This window comes from Malus sylvestris, chromosome 13 (genome assembly GCF_916048215.2).
Source record: "Malus sylvestris chromosome 13, drMalSylv7.2, whole genome shotgun sequence".
NCBI lineage: Eukaryota > Viridiplantae > Streptophyta > Magnoliopsida > Rosales > Rosaceae > Malus > Malus sylvestris.
Window position 1 is genome coordinate 40,964,457 of NC_062272.1, and position 12,774 is coordinate 40,977,230.

Here is a 12,774-nt window from a genome sequence, read left to right on the forward strand (position 1 = left end):
GAAACTAGAAACTCTCTTCTATAAATAGAGATCATTCTCTCACAATATTTCCTAATGTCATTTGTACTAAATCATTCACTAGTACTCATTAAATGAGAGCTCGAACCTATGTAGTTGTGTAAACCCTTCACAATTAATGAGAACTCCTCTACTCCGTGGACGTAGCCAATTTGGGTGAACCACGTACATCTTATGTTTGCTTCCTTATCCCTATCCATTTACTCACTTATCCACACTAGTGACTGGAGCAATCTAGCGAAGGTCACAAACTTAACACTTTCTGTTGTACCAAAGTCCTCGCTGATTTTATGCATCAACAAGTAGTGCTGTTGAATGATACAAATGATGGTATAAATAGATACTAAGAATAGTATTTTTGAAAAAGATATTCAAAGCTTTATTTTTTTTTTAACAAACGATATTATCTATGTGAAGGAAGAGTGAGTTTAGCCTTATAATATGGTCCGTACTCGGTTTTGGCGAGAATTGAACCTAAGACCTCTCACTTATAAGTGAAGAGGAATACAATTAGACCGTAGTATTAAGTGGCAAAAGATATTGAAAACTTAGCTACTAAAATTGCCAGCTAAAGTGGTGAAACGTTAGAAGAAACATATTCCACATGTAGATCATGCGAATGTTCGATGGGCAACAATCCACGCCAAACTCAAAAAATGCACGTGCCAGTCGGCCTCTGAAGCCTTTTAACCCCTTCTCTTCTTCTTTAGGTAGTTGTTGGTGCTCCCACTAATGGCTGGCATGCATTGGTCAATCACGTGACCCTCATCTATCCTCTTAACCTCTTTCCCTTCTTTTCCTCCTTGTATAAATACAATCCACTTCTTTCACTATTTTGTCACACCACCCCCACCTCCTCCCCGAACAACACCACCACCTCTAGCCTTCTGTCTTATTTGATCTTTCTCGACCATCGGATACATAGAAAAAATGGTGACTGTCGATGAAGTTTGCAAGGCTCAGAGGGCTGAGGGTCCGGCCACTGTTTTTGCCATTGGGACTGCAACTCCTCCCAATTGTGTAGACCAAGCCACATACCCCGACTACAACTTTCGTATCACCAACAGCGATCACAAGGTTGAGCTCAAAGAAAAATTCCAGCGCATGTGTATGTACACTTCACTTCCTCTCCGTTTTCCTTTTTTCTTCTGTTGATTAATATATTTTTTTCTTTGCAAATTATTATTCCTATTGCTATATATGCATGTGCTTGGTAACTGAGGTTGCAGAAAATTAATATGTATAAGGTCCATGAATGAAGAAAGATCTATGTTTCCTCTCCTCTCATCTCCTTTCATTGAGCTCTGCTATTAATGGAAGGTAAAAACATTCCAACAGAACAGTATACGTGTACAACATGCAAACTACAAGGAAAACACAGCTACATTTTCTTTAATTACCCTTTTAATTAAATTAATTAAGTCATTAGAAAATTAAAACTCCGAGTAAATTAGACTCATTGGTGGACTGGGCGGGGTTGTTGTGCTGGTTGAGTTCATGTGGTTTGGGGATGTATTTTAGTCTCCTTAGGGTTACTCTATTTTATTTTTTTAGCACGTCAGTTTCAAAACATTTGTTTCAGCCACGTCTAAAAGTAAGGCAGCTCGCTGCAAATGAACCAAATTAGGAGAGTCATGCCACAAAAAGAAAAAGCTACAATTTTATTGTGTGTTGCCAATGGATTTGAACATTTCATATAAAGTTGGGTGGTAATTGGTGGATTGGTCTTTTGGATTTGACATTTTTGTGTTAATTCATTGCGTTTTGGGTTCAAATCCTTCTCCCTTTTTTCTGTGTGGCACAGATTAGTAGTATTGCTTGTACTAAAAACAAAATGTGTGGTAGTTAACTTTTCTTGTGACTTGATGTAATTTTCAGGTGACAAATCCATGATCAAGAAGTGTTACATGTACTTAACTGAAGAAATTCTGAAGGAGAATCCAAGTGTGTGCGAGTACATGGCACCCTCATCCGATGCTCGACAGGACATGGTGGTTGTTGAAGTCCCGAGGCTTGGCAAAGAAGCTGCCACCAAGGCCATCAAGGAATGGGGACAGCCCAAGTCCAAAATCACCCACTTGGTCTTTTGCACCACTAGCGGTGTCGACATGCCCGGCGCCGACTACCAGCTCACCAAGCTCTGGGCCTCCGCCCCTTCGTCAAGCGCCTCATGATGTACCAACAAGTTTGTTTTGCTGGAGACACAGTTCTCCGTTTGGCCAAAGACCTGGCCGAAAACAACAAGGGTGCACGTGTTCTTATTGTGTGCTCTGAGATCACTGTGGTCACCTTCCGCGGGCCTAGTGACACCCACCTTGATAGTCTTGTGGGTCAAGCCTTGTTTGGTGACGGTGTAGCGGCGGTCATCATTGGTGCAGATCCAGTGCCCAAAGTCGAGAAGCCCTTGTTTGAATTGGTTTCGGCGGTGCAAACCATTCTCCCTGACAATGATGGGGCAATTGACGGACATCTCCGTGAAGTCGGGCTTACATTTCACCTTCTCAAAGACGTTCCTAGGCTTATTTCGAAGAACATCGAAAAGAGCCTTAATAAGGCCTTCAAGCCTATATGCATTTTTTACTGGAACTCGCTTTTCTGGATTGCACACCCAGACGGCCTTGCTATTCTGGACCAAGTAGAGGCCAAGTTGGCACTTAAGCCAGAGAAATTAGAGGCCACAAGGCAAGTGCTGTTCGATTACTACAACATGTCGAGTGCGTGTGTCTTGTTTATTTTGGACGAGGTGAGGAGGAAGTCCACCGAGAAAGGACTCAAAACAACCGGAGAAGGACTGGAGTGGGGAGTGTTGTTCGGATTCGGTCCAGGCCTCACCATCGAGACAGTCGTGCTTCACAACGTGGTGGTTGGTTGCAGACTTTGAAGGCATTAAATGATCATTTGTACTGTGTTCCTAAATGTAATGTGTCAACCTTAATTTCTTTCCAGTATTTGTAGCTAGTTTTTGGGCTTTGGAATTTGTTTATTTTGAAGCGTCTGTTGGTATCCTGGAGTAAACCTTGATGCAATGGCTGCGTGGTGTCTTAAATGTTGAATAATAAATGGTTCCATCTCTAATTGTAGTTGCTCAGCTATTCCATTTTTTCAAGAAGCTTCAAATTACAGATCATATCATTTGTGGATGCAAATTTCTTCCTCCTTGTTCTTGGACAAAATTGCACCTACAAAACAAATAACACCTTAGCTCAAGGCCAATAACCTCACACACCCACGATGAAGGGGGGGGGAGGGTTTGGCCGAAGAACCTCCGATGCCAAAGTTAGAATTTTGAGGGAAAAGTGTTTGGAGAATTTTGAGTATTTAGCAAGAGTGTAGACATAGGTTTTTAGAGAAAATGGAGTAGTATATATAGGGCATGGTGGGCCTCCTTGGGGGAGAAGGTCGTCGGCCCTTTGTGGTGTTTTTGAGTGTATTTTGTAGTTAATTGGTAATTTAAGTAGTCATTAATAGATTAATTAGGTACTAAATCTATTAATTAGCTAATTAACATAATTTAAAAGGAATGTTTTGGGGGTTACCTTGTGGAGAAGATGGATAAAATAGGTTTTGAATAAATACCTATTTTGGGCACTTTTGACTTGATTGTGGGATGATTGTCCACTGCTCGGGTTTGGGAATTCTAGTGCTCTTCAAGGGTAATTTTGTCCTTTTTGCCCAAAAATCCACATGTCGTCTCTTGATTATTTTTGGCTCCACATCATTTATAGATCTCAACGACATATAGTCATAGCTAGTACATTTGTATTTGGAATTAAAAAATTATGAAAACCAAGTATAATTGTGATTATAATGATATCCACAATCGTGTCCATCACTCATATGCCCTCTTTGCAAGTTGCATGAAGAGTCAATTGAGCACCTTTTTCTTCAATGCCCATGGGTGGATGTGGTTTGGTTTGGGGGAAATTTGAATATAAGGATTAATCGGATGGAGATCACAACTTGGGCAAACTGGCCGCTAGAAATGTCTGATATGGCCAATGGTTCAAATGAGGTGAGGAATAATCTGTTATCATATATTGCCTTTACATGCTGGCATATATGGAAATCAAGGTGTAACTTCTAGTTCAACCAACAACAAATCTACCCAAGACAGGTAATTGCTGCTATTTCCCTTTTGGCTACAACCTTCAAAGAGGCTAAATCACTACCGACCACTACGCTCGTGCCCAGTTCTCAGGATACGAATATTTGTGTCCGATGGTCTCCACCGAGTTCGGGCTTTGTAAAGATTAATGTCGATGCCAGTTGGGTGGCTAGTGAAGGTTTGGGATTTATGAGAGTGGTGGCATGGGATGAATATGGAAGGTTCTTGGCAGCATGTAGGTATGGTGTGAAGGCAACAAGTGTAGCAATGGTGGAGGCATTGGCTATTATGCATGGGTGTAAGCTGGGGATTTGTAGGGGTTGGAATTCAGTAATTGTTGAGTCTGACTTCCTGGAATCAATTTCTTGCTTTAGGGATATGGCAAAGAAGGGCAGCTTGGAAGCTTTTCCCATTCTAGTTAAGTGCAACATAATGGGGGTGGCTTTTCAAGATGGGTTCCAAGACTGGCCCACTCGACTACGAACCTTTTGGCGTTGCGGTGATGTAAGGAAGTATGTGATCATATTTGGGTTGATAGACCCCCATCTTCCCTTGTTCATGTTCTTTGTAATGACGGCCTTCCCTGCCCCCCTAAATGTATATGGTAGTGTTCTTTGTCAGGCACACTACCATTAAATATTTGTTTGGTGAGTCTATGCCTTGTAGTGTGAGATTGTGAGAGAAATGGAATGGAGATGTTAGAAAGACTCTACTAGACTTGCATACACGTGAATTTCCACTTCTCAATCAAAGTCTTATTTGGGTCCTAGTTGAAGAAAATTAATTGCAGAAGGAAAAAAAAATTGGTTGAAAAATGAAGGAGATATTGAAGTTTTACGATTTTCCAGTTCCGGCGCCGGATTCCTGCGAATCGTAAAACTTCAATATCTTCTTCATTTTTCAAACAAATTCCACAAATTTTATATCAATTTGAAGCCCTAAACTAGTAGAACATGATCTTACCTCTTAGACGTCCTAAAACCGATGAAAAGTGGTCGAAAAATCCTTCGATATTCCGGCTAAGTCTGCAACTCGTAGAACTGACCTATCCCGACGTCCAAAACCTGCCAAAAATTGTTCCTAGGTCTCTATGGAGTAGTTTAAGACTCCCTTAAGCTTTAAAACTTCGTGAAACGTCCACGATCACAATGGAGTAGCAGAGCACCTTGCCGGAGTTTAAGAGTTCTCGAGTTTTTGAAGTCAAATCACCAAACAAAAGGTATCACTGGATTCTAGAGCTCGAGAGGAGTAAGAATCTGGAAAAATCAAGCTCGATTCGTAGAGTTTTGGTTTAGTTTAAGGGTGAGTATTCTCGGTTGTACGGATGGGAAGGAAATTTCGAGAGAGAGGGGAGAGAAGAAGGTTGCACGTGTGTGTGTGTGTGTGTGTGGGTTACGGGATTGGCCAATAAAAAAAATTCAAGCCCTCATTGGGCTACAATGTCTAAGGTCCATGCAAATAAGATCCAATCAAAAGAAACCAACCCAATTTCACCTATTCATTTGTAACATTTTTGTAATGAACCCCATTCGGCCTTAACTCACGTCAACGCTCTCGTGACGTCGCGTATAATTTACTCATGTCCGCTAAAATATAATTTAAAACTATAAACATACATCCACGTCACTACGACTCGAGGGTATAATCGTCAATTCCACACATCCGAGGATAAAATATATATATTAATTCAGGATGGGTCATCATAAATAAGGAGACACTGTATGAAACTGGAATAAGCAGACACTATTTGTTTGTACCATACTTGACCAATCCCGAAACTACTGAGCACCGATCAACGTTATACCATCAATGACCCAGAAGAGTTTCCCTCCAACCAGAAGGCCAATCACAGCGCAGCACGTGTCGACATTAGAAGCCAATCATAGCACGACACGTGTCAATGTCAGAATGAAACTAGAAACTCTCTTCTATAGCCAATCATAGTGCGACACATGTCAACATCAGAAGCCAATCACAACACGACACGTGTCAATGTCAGAATGAAACTAGAAACTCTCTTCTATAAATAGAGATCATTCTCTCACAATATTTCCTAATGTCATTTGTACTAAATCATTCACTAGTACTTACTAAAGGAGAGCTTGAACCTATGTAGTTGTGTAAACCCTTCACAATTAATGAGAACTTCGCTACTCCGTGGACGTTGCCAATCTGGGTGAACTACGTACATCTTGTGTTTGATTCCCTGTCCTTATCCATTTACTTACTTATCCACACTAGTGACTGGAGCAATCTAGCGAAGGTCACAAACTTACCATTTTATGTTGTACCAAAGTCCTCACCGATTTTTTGCATCAATATTTGGCGCCGTCTGTGGGAACAACACTTATTCCCACTCTCTTCAGCTTTGTCAAGCTGGTTTCCACCATTCATACACTCTCTTTTGACTAGGCATCCTTCTCCAACATGGGGAGCGAAGGAAGCCACAACACACAGAATGACACCCCTCTTGCACCTAGTGCGAAGCAACGAAAGAAAGAAGGAAAGAGGGTTGCTCTTCAAGCTAAAGTCGATGAGTTAGAAGCTCAGAACAACAAGATAGCAATGAAAAATGAGGTCCTTCAGGAGCAGTATGAGAAGCTCTTTGAGACGCTTCACGAAACTAGGCGTACTCAAACACACGAGCTCGTTACCCCTGTGGACATCAACCATCATCTGGGTGCCCCCCAACACGAAGGGTTACCTTGCTTCAACATGGGTATCCCTGATGAGAAGCAATCTAATCATCAAAACATTGATCAACATGAAACTTCTCTCAACCCAGCTGCTTCGACCCAAAGCAGGAGAAGTGGAGGAAGACACCTCCTTATAGAAGGAGTGGAAGGATGGAAAGCCGTCTTTCGCGACTGTCGAGATTTCCTAAAGCAACGTCGAGACAATCCCATCCATGTAAGCTCGAAGATCAATGACCCAAAGGTCTCTGAAATACTCGGTCCTCTCCCATGTCCCAGACCGGCTACCAATTTGGGGAAGGGGCAACAAGTCTTAGAGAAACACGAAGGTACAAGGGACTCTGAGGTATTTCGACAAACTCGCCTTAGAAGACAGTACGGCGAGTCCAAGGAAAAATCACACGCCCTTGCTCAAACTTTCCTACTTCCAAGAGGAGATGGAGACTTACAAAAGAAAATCCCAGTGGTACATGACTCCACTCAGGACCCCCTTGTCCTACAACTCCTTAATGAAGAAAACAAGTTGAAGGCTGAACGTCAGGCCTAGATACCTGATTGGAACGAACCCAGGCCTGGCCCTCTCACAAGGAGGATCCTCGACACCCCCCTTCAAGCGAAGACAAAACAAAAGCTTAGCTTGCAACTCTATACTGGAAATGAGGACCCGATTGAACCCCTTAACCTTTTTTAGTCTACCATGGCATACCGAATGCACACCGACGAAAAGCGATGTCTTCTCTTCCCCTCTACCCTTTCTGTTGGAGCTCTAAACTGGTATTGCCGTCTTGCACCTGAGACGGTAGACTCATTTGAGGAATTGAGGAAACTGTTTGTTTCTCAACACATTTTCCAGACTGATCGCTTGCACTCTACAGACGACTTGTACACTATTTGCCAGAAGCCAGACAAGTCATCACATATGTATGCTAGTCGCTTCAGCCATGAGTATTCCCGTTGTGCCGAGGCAGACGATAAGACTGCCCTCAAAGCTTTCCCGGCAGGCCTACGTGATTGTTTCTTCAAGTACATGATCAATGCCAACACTTGGAAGACTTACTCTGAGGTGATGGCACAGGCTTACAACTATGCCTCCGCCGAGGCAATTACATATCAAAGGAAACCCTCCACAGCCACCCCTTATCAGCAAGTAGGGAGTGGAAACCAGATCCAACCAAATGAGGAGACCTCGACCTTCCAAACGGCAGCGGTGCTTCCCCCTGCCTTACTTAATACTTTGCCAAGTCAACAGACATATTAATCTGAGGCCAAAAGGAAAGATTTCCATCCTTGCCAGTGTCATTTTAGTAAAAGGAGTAAGGGACACTACCATGTTAACCAAGGGTATCGCCATGATCATCCTCGACCCCAGGCAGTCAATACAGTGGGTCAAGCACGTGTTAGGACAACCCCTACCCCGAGGTATGAGGCATACACACCTTTGAATGCCATATGCGTGGCCATTTACCCCAGCATAGCACACTTAATACCGAAGCCAAAGCCGAGGCACCTGTTGGAAATATGCCCTGAAAGTCAATCTTTGGAAGAAATCTTTCAGGACAAATGAATCGATGTATGGATGATTCTTATACATCAAATGGCAAAGATACTAATTAGGACTATCTCAATAAACGATATATGTCCTGAATAGTGAATCCATGGACAATGGATCGATTGAAGAAGTAATCTAATGAAGTTAGACTACAGAGACCTTCTTCACATAACCATTATGTCCAAAAGGTTCCTGGTCGTTGGATTGTCGGAGGGATACTGACAATGCTTAGACCGGTACATACTGTGTCCGCTTCAATTGGAAGGATGGAAAGTCTCATCCCATTCGTGTTGTAACACTAAGACAAGTATGTAGGTGCTCATTAAGGGAATGAGTTCACTGAAAACAATCGAAAGAGAGTACTTGCATGGAGGTCTACTCACATGTCAAGCAAGTAACTCTAATGGTTGGAATAATGTAAGTAGTCCTTTGACCTGAGGCATCGTCATTGTCTTGTGGTTAAGTACTTAATCTTTGATTATGTCAACGTCACTCTATCAGAATGTCAACGGCATAGTTGGGGTTAAGCCACTTAGTCATGAAGGCAAGTGTATGCGCAACAAGGAATCTCTAATCCTTGATAAGAGAGGAAGAATACTCTAAGATATGAATCGGGAATCTTCGGCCGAAGTATCGAGTGTAATAAAGGAAAGCGTTCCTATACGACTCAATTGGATCATATAAGAAGGAATAATCATATTAGGGGTTTGACATGATATATCCATACCCTAATGATGTGATTGAGAGTATTGTATTAGAGAAGGATTGAATTACATTATAATTCCAACTGACTAGGTTCTTCGAATAAACTTCTACATTAGCTTGGGTAGCTATGACATATGGTTAGATGTCACTCATAGCTTGTGAGTTCTTCTAGATGATTAAATGTAGTCGTCAAAGAAGAAAGGTGAATTAAAATGAAGTTTTAATTCACTAAGTGATTGAATTAAATATAAGCAATTGGATTGATGCCAATCACCTCACTGCCTTGCTAATTAGAACCTAAAAGATTGTTCGCCACAACACTATTGTAGTGAGTAACTAATGGATGATGGAAATAATTAATTGGATTAATTAATTGTTGTGATTAATTTAGAAAGTCTAAAGAAATCATAAAAGCGATAAAGATCGTTTTGGGCTTAAGAAACGTTCGGGTTTAATTGGGCCCATTGGGCCTAAACCCATTGGGCTTAAACCCATTGGGCTTTTATTCAAGCATTGGATGACTTGAAATAATAAAAGCCCAAAGCCCAAACAAACAACAAAGAGGCCGGCCACTTTAAGGTGGAAAGGGTGAGATATTTAGTCAAGTGTTGACTAGGTTTCTTTTGTCTATATAAGGAACTTTATAAGATATTGTTCATTAGGGGTTTTTGTGTGTTAAAAACAACAAAGAGGCAAAAGAAAAATAGCTCTCTAAACTACACAAAGGCCGGCCACCAAAGGGGGTTTTTACTAACATCTCTTACACCCTTTTGGTTATTCCTTCATCCTTCTCACTACACTAGTGGGTGAGGATCTTTAGAGGTTTCCTACTTTGGAAACTTGAAGAGAACCTAGGAGCACTCATTCTATCAAAGTGGAGGAGGCAAGGAGGGAAGCTAGGCTCAAGGATTTCAAGGAGCAAAGGGCTTGGAGGTGGTCCATCCTTGGTCTCAAGTCTAGATCAAGAGGTATAAGACTAACCTTCACTTTGTTCTTGATTCTTTAAAATGTTTTGATGCATTATATATAAACCTATGAACCTTGAAGGGGATTTGCATGACTATAGCTTTGATAATATGTTATAAATGCTTCCGCTGCTTTCGTATATTCAATATGATTTGTATATGCATGATAGTCTATTTGAAATCCCATTCTAGAATCTCATAATTTTCCCTTCAGCACCCGGATTACAAGCCCACGAAGAACACGAACACGTTTTGCTGCTACCACGAGCATAATGGCCATGATGGCGAGAAGTGTATCACCCTTCGTGATCATATTAAAGCTTTGGCACGTGAAGGAAAAATTGATCAATTTCTCTTTCAACTTCCAAGGGCGGTTAGGTGAATGTGATATATTCCATAAGTGGTCGCACACCCATATCTAAATCTTCCAACAGGGCCATGAAAAATAGTGAACGAGCTTTAAGGTTTGGCCACCAAGTGTTTCATGTGGAAGACATCAGGGGAGGTAAGTATCGAAAGCCTAACTGGGATCCAATATGTTTCTACCCTGAGGAAGAAAGAGGTATCATCTACCCTCATAACGACCCACTGATCGTGGAAGCTCACATAGCCAACTTTGAAGTACGACGAATCCTGGTAGACACGGGGGCTTCGGTCAATATCATGTTTGCTGAAGCTTTCAAGGCACTTAATGTAGCTGAACACTTGCTCGATCGCTCGATTTCCCCTCTGATAAGCTTCTCCGGTGATATCGTGCAACCTTTGTAGAGTGTACACTTACCTTTCACCATTGGTACAGGCCCTTACACAGTTACCATTACCACTAACTTCCTGGTGGTTGATTGACCAACGACATACAATGTCATCTTCGGACGCACAAGCATCAATGATCTCAAGGCCATGGTATCCACACATTTGTTGTTGATGAAATTTCCAACCCCCCATGGCAATGGTTACATCAGAGGAGATCAACTTAGTGCACGATCATGTTACAACACTTCGGTCAAGCAACAGCACCTGCCTGTGCCCAAAGAAACCCTTTCTATACATGACCAGGTCATAAAGACTAGCCCAAATGAAGCTAATTGGGATCTTCACAGTGGCAACAGTTAACCCGACGATCCTCGAGATGACTCTTTCACCCAGCAAGCACAACCTGTTGAAGAGTTGGAGAAGGTCTCTATCTCAAAAGATTATTCGGATCGCATGGTGAAGATTGGAACCACCTTGTCACCACCCATTCGGTTGGCATTGATCTCTTTTTTGCAAGAGAACACTGAGGTCTTTGCCTGGTCATACAAGGACATGCCAGGCATCTCTCCCGATATAATTTGTCATCGATTAAGTATTGACCCCAAGACCAAGCCAGTGAGACAGAAGCGAAGATCTTATGACGCTGAACGGTACGAGGCAATAAAGGCAGAAGTTGAAAAACTCAAAGGCATAGGCTTTGTCCGCGAAGTCAATTATCCAACGTAGGTAGCAAATGTTGTCATCGTTAAGAAAAATCCGACCAAGGAAAGTCTCCTGCTCCAAAAGGTCAATTATACCGACCTAAACAAAGGATGCCCGAAGGATAGCTTTCCTCTTCCTCTCATAGACAGCCTTATAGACTCTACCGCAGGGTGTGAACTCCTGAGCTTCATGGATGCTTACTCAGGATACAACCAAATCCTCATGAACCCTCCGAACCAAGAACACACAGCCTTCACTACTGACAGGGGACTATATTGCTATAAAGTCATGCCCTTCGGCCTAAATAATGTAGGAGCGACTTATCAGAGACTGGTCAATTCAATGTTCGCCGAACAGATTGGGAAGAGCATGGAAGTTTACGTTGATGATATGCTAGTCAAGAGAAAACATACTGACCAACACATCACCAACCTATCTGAAACTTTCACCATTCTGAAGAGGTATCAAATGAGGTTGAACCCCAACAAATGTGCCTTCGGCATAGGCTCTGGAAAATTCTTAAGCTTCATGATAAGCCAACGAGGCATTGAGGCTAATCCCGAGAAGATCAAAGCAATCCTCTACATGAAGGAACTGGTAACTTCAAAAGACATCCAGAGCCATACTGGCATGGTGGCAGCCTTAACTAGGTTCATCTCTAAGGCCACAGAACAATGTGCTCCTTTCTTCAAAGCACTTAAGGGAAGTAAGAAGTACATTACATGGACTGATGAATGTGCTAAGGCATTCAAGAACCTCAAAGACTACATGAGTAAAGCCCTTTGCTCTCTAAACCTGAGGTTGGTGACACTCTCATTATCTATCTATCGGTATCGGCTTCAACAGTAAGTTTCATTCTCATTTGAAAGGATGGTAATGTCGAACGGCCTGTCTACTACGCTAGCAAGGCCTTACAAGATGCGGAGACACGATACTCCAACATTGAGAAATTGGCTATAGTATTGGTCATATCTGCTCGAAAACTTCGCCCTTACTTCCAAGCACACTCCATCATTGTGCTTACCAATCATCCTCTTCGACAGATACTCCAAAGTCCTGACACTTCTAGGCGAATGATTAAATGGGCAATAGCATTGGGTGAGTTTGACATCTCTTACCAACCAAAGCCAGCTAAGAAGGGCCAAGCAATGGCAGACTTCATCGCTGACTTCACATATCCTGTTGACATTGTTTCTACGCCTAAAGAAGTGGTTTCATTACCCTCGGAAGCTCAGAAAATAGAACCAATAGCCCCAGCATGGAGTCTATATGTTGATGGCTCGT

At 42.1% G+C, this 12,774-nt stretch overlaps 1 pseudogene; it reads left to right on the top strand.

The window, feature by feature from the left end:
* Positions 1 to 948: 948 nt before the first annotated feature.
* Positions 949 to 2,899, top strand: LOC126595488 (polyketide synthase 5-like; annotated as a pseudogene).
* Positions 2,900 to 12,774: the final 9,875 nt, after the last annotated feature.